Genomic DNA, 10505 nt, shown 5'->3' with positions numbered 1-10505 from the left:
TTGTCCACGCTGTGTGTCACTCCGACATATCAAAAGTTTATCTAAAGTGCAGCTACTCTTTAGATGGATCAGAAAACACTACTGCTTTATTCCAGAAACAGTGCCACACATGGGTTGTGTCTGGTATTACAGTTCTGCTCCATTGAAGTTAACGATTCAGGGCTGCAATACCACACACAGCCTGTGGACAGGTATGGCACTGTTTTTTTTTTTTTAAAGAAAACAACCCTATTTTTCTAATCTTGGAAAATGTATTGGTCTTAATCACAAATACAGTTTTTGAAAATGATACTCTCTCACTATATTTTAAAAAATAGCATTTTGCTTTTATTTGGCCATAGAATTTCTTGGCAGATATTCAGAGCTACATAATGTGTTTTAGGGCACAATCATTTTTTGTTACAATATGTAGAATATGAGAATTATCGAATAAAAATAGAAGACAATAAAAAGTGACTTTTCAGATGTTTCCCAGCAGTAGCATCAGACATTTTCCTCTTTTTTTTTTTTAATAAAGCCTTTATGCTAGGTATGATTGGTCTGTTTTCAGGACAGTTGTCTTCTTCAGGACATACAGTATATTCCTTATCAAGTCACTATTAAGTTTAATAGCAGTAAAATTGCTCTTCAGATTTGGGCTACTTTTACACTAGCGGCAGGACTAATCCGACAGGCTGTTCATCCTGCTGGATCCGTCCTGTCGCTATTTCGCCGTGCCGCCGGACTGCCGCTCCGTCCCTATTGACTATAATGGGGACGGGGGCAGAGTTCCGGGGCAGCACGTCAGTGCACAGCGAAAGGCCGCCGGACTAAAAGTACTGCATGTCCGACTTTTTAGTCCGGCGGCCGCTCACTGCGGACTGCCGTGCTGTTCCGGAGCTCAGCCACCGTCCCTATTATAGTCAATGGGGACAGAGCGGCGGTCCGGAGGCACGGCGAAATAGCTGCAGGACGGATCCGACAGGGTGAACAGCCTGTCGGATCCGTCCTGCCGCTAGTGTGAAAGTAGCCTAACTAAGGCTACTTTCACACTAGCGTTCGGGGCTCCGCTTGTGAGTTCCGTTTGAAGGCTCTCACAAGCGGCCCCGAACGGATCCGTCCAGCCCGAATGCATTCTGAGTGGAGGCGGATCCGCTCAGAATGCATCAGTTTGGCACCGTTTGGCCTCCGCTCAGCAGGCGGACCCCTGAACGCAGCTTGCAGCGTTCGGGTGTCCGCCTGGCCGTGCGGAGCCAAACGGATCCGTCCAGACTTACAATGTAAGGCTACTTTCACACTAGCGTTCGGGTGTCCGCTCGTGCGCACCGTTTAAAGGGGCTCACGAGCGGCCCCGAACGCATCCGTCTGGCCCCAATGCATTCTCAGTGGTGGCGGATCCACTGAGAATGCATCCGCCTGCCAGCGTTCAGCCTCCGCTCCGCTCAGTGAGCGGACACCTGAACGCTGCTTGCAGCGTTCGGGTGTCCGCCTGGCCGTGCGGAGGCGAGCGGATCCGTCCAGACTTACAATGTAAGTCAATGGGGACGGATCCGCTTTAAGATGACACAATATGGCTCAATCTTCAAGCGGATCCGTTCCCCATTGACTTTCAATGTAAAGTCTGAACGGATCCGCTCAGACAACTTTCACACTTAGAAAATTTTCTAAGTTTTAATGCAGACGCATCCGTTCTGAACGGATGCGAACGTCTGCATTATCGGAGCGGATCCGTCTGATGAAACATCAGACGGACCCGCTCCGAACGCTAGTGTGAAAGTAGCCTAAGGCTACTTTCACACTAGCGTTTGGGGCTCCGCTTGTGAGTTCCGTTTGAAGGGGCTCACAAGCGGCCCCGAACGGATCCGTCCAGCCCTAATGCATTCTGAATGGAGGCGGATCCGCTCAGAATGCATCAGTCTGGCTCCGTTTGTCCTCCGCTCCGCTCAGCAGGCGGACACCTGAAAGCAGCTTGCAGCGTTCAGGTGTCCGCCTGGCCGTGCGGAGGCAAACGGATCCGTCCAGACTTAGGCTACTTTCACACTAGCGTTCGGGTGTCCGCTCGTGCGCTCCGTTTGAAGGGGCTCACGAGCGGTCCCGAACGCATCCGTCTGGCCCCAATGCATTCTCAGTGGAGGCGGATCCACTGAGAATGCATCCGCCTGCCAGCGTTCAGCCTCCGCTCCGCTCAGTGAGCGGACACCTGAACGCTGCTTGCAGCGTTCGGGTGTCCGCCTGGCCGTGCGGAGGCGAGCGGATCCGTCCACACTCACAATGTAAGTCAATGGGGACGGATCCGCTTGAAGATGACACTATATGGCTCAATCTTCAAGCGGATCCGTTCCCCATTGACTTTCAATGTAAAGTCTGAACGGATCCGCTCAGGCTACTTTCACAGTTAGAAAATTTTCTAAGTTTTAATGCAGACGCATCCGTTCTGAACGGATGCGAACGTCTGCATTATAGGAGCGGATCCGTCTGATGAAACATCAGACGGATCCGCTCCGAACGCAAGTGTGAAAGTAGCCTTAGTCAATGGGGACGGATCCGTTTGAAGTTGACACAGTATGGCTCAATTTTCAAACGGATCCGTCCCCCATTGACTTTCAATGTAAAGTCAAAACAGATCCGTTTGGATTATCATGAACAAAAAAAAAAAAAAAAAAAATTTTTTTTTTTTTTTTTTTTTTTTTTTTTTTTGTTCATGGTAGTGCAAACGGATCCGTTCTGAACGGATCTAAGCGTTTGCATTATAGGTGCGGATCCGTCTGTGCAGATACCAGACGGATCCGCACCTAACGCAGGTGTGAAAGTAGCCTAATCCTTCACTTGGACAGGTTGTCTAGACCTGCAGCAGATTTATCGCAGGGCCTCAGGCTGGATGGTGAATGTGGTGCAGGGAGGGACACTTTTCTTTAACTCTATACCAACTATTAGTTGGTTTTGTCTTTGACAGAATTTGCTCCAGAGTTGTGACCCATTTCCACTTAAAGGGTTCTCTGGAAATTAAAAAAAAAATTTAAATACTTAAATATAACTTTATTATACCTATATTCCCAAATAGAAGGCAAAAAAAATGAAGGCAGCACTCCAAATAGTGAAGAAAGTGGAAGGTTTATTCACCCAACCAGCAGCAACGTTTCAGCTCTCTCTATGGAGCCTTTGTCCAGCTGAGTAACATGTGCATGATAGCATACATAAGTAGTGACAGTGATTAACATGATTGCAAATCCAATCAAAATATCATAAGAGCAAATAAGACAAATATGTAAAAAATACAATCATATGAATAGTACAATTCATCCATATACATGGTGTCAATATAGTGGGACATAAGTGAATATATAGAAATACATAGTAATTCATAGTGCATGAAAGATATCCAAATTTTACATAATTGGTAATCATTACAACAGTGAACAGGTGTGTAAATAAAGCAAAATTGATTAAAAACCTTGAAATGGATCAATGTTGGCTGAAGCGACATGGTGGAGACTGCTGGCGTCCGGAAACAACGACGGCGCATGCGCCGCACTATCTGTTATCGCGAGACTTGTACAAGAGCTGAGGGTCATTATAGACCATAACAAAGATGGCCACTGTGGGAGCATCGCATCAGGGCGCATGCGCAACACGGCACTGTCGCCCATCCTGTTTATAACATCACTATATTGTGAAGCATATACCGCACTGTTATAGCAGAAAAGCCGATCCATGAATCGGGGGCCGGCGGTTCAATTCCGGTCACCGTCAAGGTATCCGTATCGACAGGGGGGCGTGGCAGTCATACCGACTCCACCCCGTCGTCCAGATATATCGGCACATCCGCACCATGACGCTCATAATGGCCAAGTAGTGACAAATCCAGATATGAATAAATCACACTGGCCAGAAAGAGCGCATGGATCCAATGCATCGGTAATCATATGAAAAATGAAAGTATATACAAAAGAATTCATTAAAGGGGAAGCAGGACTGTCTGGCCGTCTGTGTAATGTGACCCAAGACCCAAAAATAGGAGCCCGGGCCACACAAGACAGACAGGGACAGTCACTGAACTGCTCAGCATCACAGAATAGTACAAAGTTGTATATAGGGATCGCCGACACAGTTCCTCCAGTCTTCACCATATATGTCCATTCATAATATGAAGTCATAATATTTTCCTATATAGGACAAAGAAGATAAAGAAAAATTCAATTAATATAAGGCACATGTTATTCTCCATATACGCTATCCAAACAAAAGAAAGAATGTGCATAATCAGCAATTAGACAACCCTGAATTCCACATTTAGACCCTGAGGTTTCAGGGTGCCTAAAGTGTAGATCCAATACAGTTCACGTTTTTTTAAAAGTTTAATGCGGTCGCCTCCTCGTCTAGAGGGGGTTATTTGCTCCAGAATTCTGAATCTCAAATCATTTTGTGTGTGCTTAGCCTCAACAAAATGTTTTGACACAGGGAGATCCATTTTTTGTTTTCGAATAGAATAACGGTGTTGGTTAAGGCGAGTTTTTACGTCCCAAGTGGTCTCCCCAATGTATAACAAATTACAGGGGCAGATTAGCAAGTAGACAACATACGACGAGTCGCATGTTAGGTACTGTCTAATTTTAACGCTCTGTCCTGAGATTGGATGGAGAAATGTATCGCCTCTCAGCATTAACTTGCAGTTAATACAATTAAAACATGGGTAACAGCCCTTCCTAGTGGACCCAAAATAGGTCTCACATGTCCCCCTCGATGTACCAATATCGGATTTGACCAGTCTGTCGCCCAAATTGCGACTGCGTCGATACGAGCACAGCGGTGGGGATTTAAATTCCTCAATCTGCTCAAAATTGCTGGCTAAAATTCGCCAGTGCTTTCTAATAATAGCCGCAATACTCGTGCTGTTGGTGCTAAACTCAGAAACAAAAGGGATCCGAGACTGGGATCGTTTAGGATCACCTAGTCCAGCCTTGATGGTCTCTTTGGTAAGGGATTTGACCCTGTTGGTGTGTTCTTGGATAAGTTTTTTAGGATATCCACGTATCTGGAATTTTTGACCCATTTCTTTTAATCTCATATCTATTTGTAATGGATCTTGTACAATTTTCTTTACGCGGAGAAGCTGACTGAAAGGAAGTGACCTTAACATGGGTTTTGGGTGGTGGCTCTCATAGCGCAACAGTGTGTTTTTATCTGTTGGTTTTACATATAAGTCAGTTATTAGTTTACCATTTTGAATGCTGACCTGGGTATCTAGAAATTGTATTGTTGACTCAGAGTATGACAGTGTAAATTTGACACTGGGATCAATGGTGTTAAGAAAAGCGTGGAAGTCGATGAGGTCCCCCGTGGCGCCGACCCAAATCAGGAAAATGTCGTCGATGTATCGCCACCACCCCAGCACATGGCTGAAGTGGTGGCACACATAGACGACAGACTCCTCAAGATGGGACATGTAAAGATTTGCGTAGGTCGGCGCCACGTTGGACCCCATCGCAGTCCCACGCAATTGTAAGAAAAAGTCATCCTGAAACAGGAAATAATTCCTGGTCAGGATGAACCTGAGCAAAGAGCTCAAGAACTGTTGGCAATCACTGCTATATTGTGTCTTCTCTAAAATCTGTTCAATGACTCGTATACCTAATTCGTGTTCTATAGAGGTGTAAAGGCTTACCACATCGAATGAAGCCAATAACACCCCTTTGGGTAAGGATAGGTCTGCAATTTTAGTTAAGAAATCATTGGTATCTCTGATATAGGAACGTGATGCTACTGCATAGGGGCGCAAGATTTTATCTAGAAAGATAGCGGCTTTACAAAACAATGAGTCCATCCCCGAGACAATAGGGCGTCCCGGGGGTGGAGCCAGAGACTTGTGTATCTTCGGTAACGTATATAAAATAGGCGTTGTCGGTCTATCACAGTACAAAAATGAGAAAATTTTGTCATCAATTACACCTTTTACTTGTGCTCCAATCAGAATATCCTTGAGCTCTCTCAGCAGCACAAACTTTGGATCATTATAGATCCTTTCATACACCTTAGTATCAGCTAATTGTTCCCTGATCTCGGCCACATAGGATCCGGTGTCCATGACCACAACCCCACCACCTTTGTCGGCAGACTTGATGGTGAGGCTGCGGTCCGAAGCCAGATCTCTAAGTGCCGACATCTCTGCTGAAGTCATATTAGCAAATTTCAATGGATGCTGGGATGTATCCTGTTTGAGGTTTTCGATGTCGCGTTTGACCGCGAGACCAAAAGCCTCAATGGCAGGGTGATCTATGACTGGAGTAAAATCACTTTTGAGGAATAACCCCATATTTTTCAAATTTAGTTCACTAGTGCCTACATTCTCAGATAAAGGTCTAGCATCCTGATTCGCAAACCATACCTTTAACTTAATATTGCGTAGGAATCTCTGTAGATCCATTTCTAAATCAAACCATTTTGTGGTATTTGCGGGACAGAATGATAGACCCTTATTTAGCACGGATAACTGTACAGTACTCAGATTCGCCGAGGAAATATTTACCACTGTATCATGCCCTATGTCTTGCGTCTTAAAGTCCTGCCCTGGTGGGGCTGCACATTTTTCGCTTTTCTTCTGTTTGTGTGGTCTCCTCCCCTTGGGGAGGAGACAACACAAACAGAAGAAAAGCGAAAAATGTGCAGCCCCACCAGGGCAGGACTTTAAGACGCAAGACATAGGGCATGATACAGTGGTAAATATTTCCTCGGCGAATCTGAGTACTGTACAGTTATCCGTGCTAAATAAGGGTCTATCATTCTGTCCCGCAAATACCACAAAATGGTTTGATTTAGAAATGGATCTACAGAGATTCCTACGCAATATTAAGTTAAAGGTATGGTTTGCGAATCAGGATGCTAGACCTTTATCTGAGAATGTAGGCACTAGTGAACTAAATTTGAAAAATATGGGGTTATTCCTCAAAAGTGATTTTACTCCAGTCATAGATCACCCTGCCATTGAGGCTTTTGGTCTCGCGGTCAAACGCGACATCGAAAACCTCAAACAGGATACATCCCAGCATCCATTGAAATTTGCTAATATGACTTCAGCAGAGATGTCGGCACTTAGAGATCTGGCTTCGGACCGCAGCCTCACCATCAAGTCTGCCGACAAAGGTGGTGGGGTTGTGGTCATGGACACCGGATCCTATGTGGCCGAGATCAGGGAACAATTAGCTGATACTAAGGTGTATGAAAGGATCTATAATGATCCAAAGTTTGTGCTGCTGAGAGAGCTCAAGGATATTCTGATTGGAGCACAAGTAAAAGGTGTAATTGATGACAAAATTTTCTCATTTTTGTACTGTGATAGACCGACAACGCCTATTTTATATACGTTACCGAAGATACACAAGTCTCTGGCTCCACCCCCGGGACGCCCTATTGTCTCGGGGATGGACTCATTGTTTTGTAAAGCCGCTATCTTTCTAGATAAAATCTTGCGCCCCTATGCAGTAGCATCACGTTCCTATATCAGAGATACCAATGATTTCTTAACTAAAATTGCAGACCTATCCTTACCCAAAGGGGTGTTATTGGCTTCATTCGATGTGGTAAGCCTTTACACCTCTATAGAACACGAATTAGGTATACGAGTCATTGAACAGATTTTAGAGAAGACACAATATAGCAGTGATTGCCAACAGTTCTTGAGCTCTTTGCTCAGGTTCATCCTGACCAGGAATTATTTCCTGTTTCAGGATGACTTTTTCTTACAATTGCGTGGGACTGCGATGGGGTCCAACGTGGCGCCGACCTACGCAAATCTTTACATGTCCCATCTTGAGGAGTCTGTCGTCTATGTGTGCCACCACTTCAGCCATGTGCTGGGGTGGTGGCGATACATCGACGACATTTTCCTGATTTGGGTCGGCGCCACGGGGGACCTCATCGACTTCCACGCTTTTCTTAACACCATTGATCCCAGTGTCAAATTTACACTGTCATACTCTGAGTCAACAATACAATTTCTAGATACCCAGGTCAGCATTCAAAATGGTAAACTAATAACTGACTTATATGTAAAACCAACAGATAAAAACACACTGTTGCGCTATGAGAGCCACCACCCAAAACCCATGTTAAGGTCACTTCCTTTCAGTCAGCTTCTCCGCGTAAAGAAAATTGTACAAGATCCATTACAAATAGATATGAGATTAAAAGAAATGGGTCAAAAATTCCAGATACGTGGATATCCTAAAAAACTTATCCAAGAACACACCAACAGGGTCAAATCCCTTACCAAAGAGACCATCAAGGCTGGACTAGGTGATCCTAAACGATCCCAGTCTCGGATCCCTTTTGTTTCTGAGTTTAGCACCAACAGCACGAGTATTGCGGCTATTATTAGAAAGCACTGGCGAATTTTAGCCAGCAATTTTGAGCAGATTGAGGAATTTAAATCCCCACCGCTGTGCTCGTATCGACGCAGTCGCAATTTGGGCGACAGACTGGTCAAATCCGATATTGGTACATCGAGGGGGACATGTGAGACCTATTTTGGGTCCACTAGGAAGGGCTGTTACCCATGTTTTAATTGTATTAACTGCAAGTTAATGCTGAGAGGCGATACATTTCTCCATCCAATCTCAGGACAGAGCGTTAAAATTAGACAGTACCTAACATGCGACTCGTCGTATGTTGTCTACTTGCTAATCTGCCCCTGTAATTTGTTATACATTGGGGAGACCACTTGGGACGTAAAAACTCGCCTTAACCAACACCGTTATTCTATTCGAAAACAAAAAATGGATCTCCCTGTGTCAAAACATTTTGTTGAGGCTAAGCACACACAAAATGATTTGAGATTCAGAATTCTGGAGCAAATAACCCCCTCTAGACGAGGAGGCGACCGCATTAAACTTTTAAAAAAACGTGAACTGTATTGGATCTACACTTTAGGCACCCTGAAACCTCAGGGTCTAAATGTGGAATTCAGGGTTGTCTAATTGCTGATTATGCACATTCTTTCTTTTGTTTGGATAGCGTATATGGAGAATAACATGTGCCTTATATTAATTGAATTTTTCTTTATCTTCTTTGTCCTATATAGGAAAATATTATGACTTCATATTATGAATGGACATATATGGTGAAGACTGGAGGAACTGTGTCGGCGATCCCTATATACAACTTTGTACTATTCTGTGATGCTGAGCAGTTCAGTGACTGTCCCTGTCTGTCTTGTGTGGCCCGGGCTCCTATTTTTGGGTCTTGGGTCACATTACACAGACGGCCAGACAGTCCTGCTTCCCCTTTAATGAATTCTTTTGTATATACTTTCATTTTTCATATGATTACCGATGCATTGGATCCATGCGCTCTTTCTGGCCAGTGTGATTTATTCATATCTGGATTTGTCACTACTTGGCCATTATGAGCGTCATGGTGCGGATGTGCCGATATATCTGGACGACGGGGTGGAGTCGGTATGACTGCCACGCCCCCCTGTCGATACGGATACCTTGACGGTGACCGGAATTGAACCGCCGGCCCCCGATTCATGGATCGGCTTTTCTGCTATAACAGTGCGGTATATGCTTCACAATATAGTGATGTTATAAACAGGATGGGCGACAGTGCCGTGTTGCGCATGCGCCCTGATGCGATGCTCCCACAGTGGCCATCTTTGTTATGGTCTATAATGACCCTCAGCTCTTGTACAAGTCTCGCGATAACAGATAGTGCGGCGCATGCGCCGTCGTTGTTTCCGGACGCCAGCAGTCTCCACCATGTCGCTTCAGCCAACATTGATCCATTTCAAGGTTTTTAATCAATTTTGCTTTATTTACACACCTGTTCACTGTTGTAATGATTACCAATTATGTAAAATTTGGATATCTTTCATGCACTATGAATTACTATGTATTTCTATATATTCACTTATGTCCCACTATATTGACACCATGTATATGGATGAATTGTACTATTCATATGATTGTATTTTTTACATATTTGTCTTATTTGCTCTTATGATATTTTGATTGGATTTGCAATCATGTTAATCACTGTCACTACTTATGTATGCTATCATGCACATGTTACTCAGCTGGACAAAGGCTCCATAGAGAGAGCTGAAACGTTGCTGCTGGTTGGGTGAATAAACCTTCCACTTTCTTCACTATTTGGAGTGCTGCCTTCATTTTTTTTGCCTTGTATCTACAACTTGGACCGTGGTCACAGGTCTGATAAGGAGGATTTTTTGCACCCGTTTTCTTTCTTGAGTGCTGCTTCTTTTCTTTATTTCTCTATATTCCCAAATACCTTTATTATACCTATATTCCCAAATACCTTTCATTAATGGCTTGTTTTGTCTCGGGAGCAATCATTAGGAAAAATAAAATGGCAGCTGTCCTATTAGTACACACAAAACCTGTCCTAATCACACAGGACAACTTACTTCAGAACACTGAGCTAAAGAGCTGCCTCATCCTCCTCTCCTACTTGTCAGGGATTATAATCCTGAATATAACTGATAACATCTTAAGCTGATACTCTGTGGAAAT

Source organism: Bufo bufo, chromosome 5 (assembly GCF_905171765.1).
Source record: "Bufo bufo chromosome 5, aBufBuf1.1, whole genome shotgun sequence".
NCBI classification, from domain to species: Eukaryota; Metazoa; Chordata; class Amphibia; order Anura; family Bufonidae; genus Bufo; species Bufo bufo.
The sequence above is the reverse complement of the archived record's forward strand: the minus strand, read 5'-3'. Positions refer to the sequence as shown.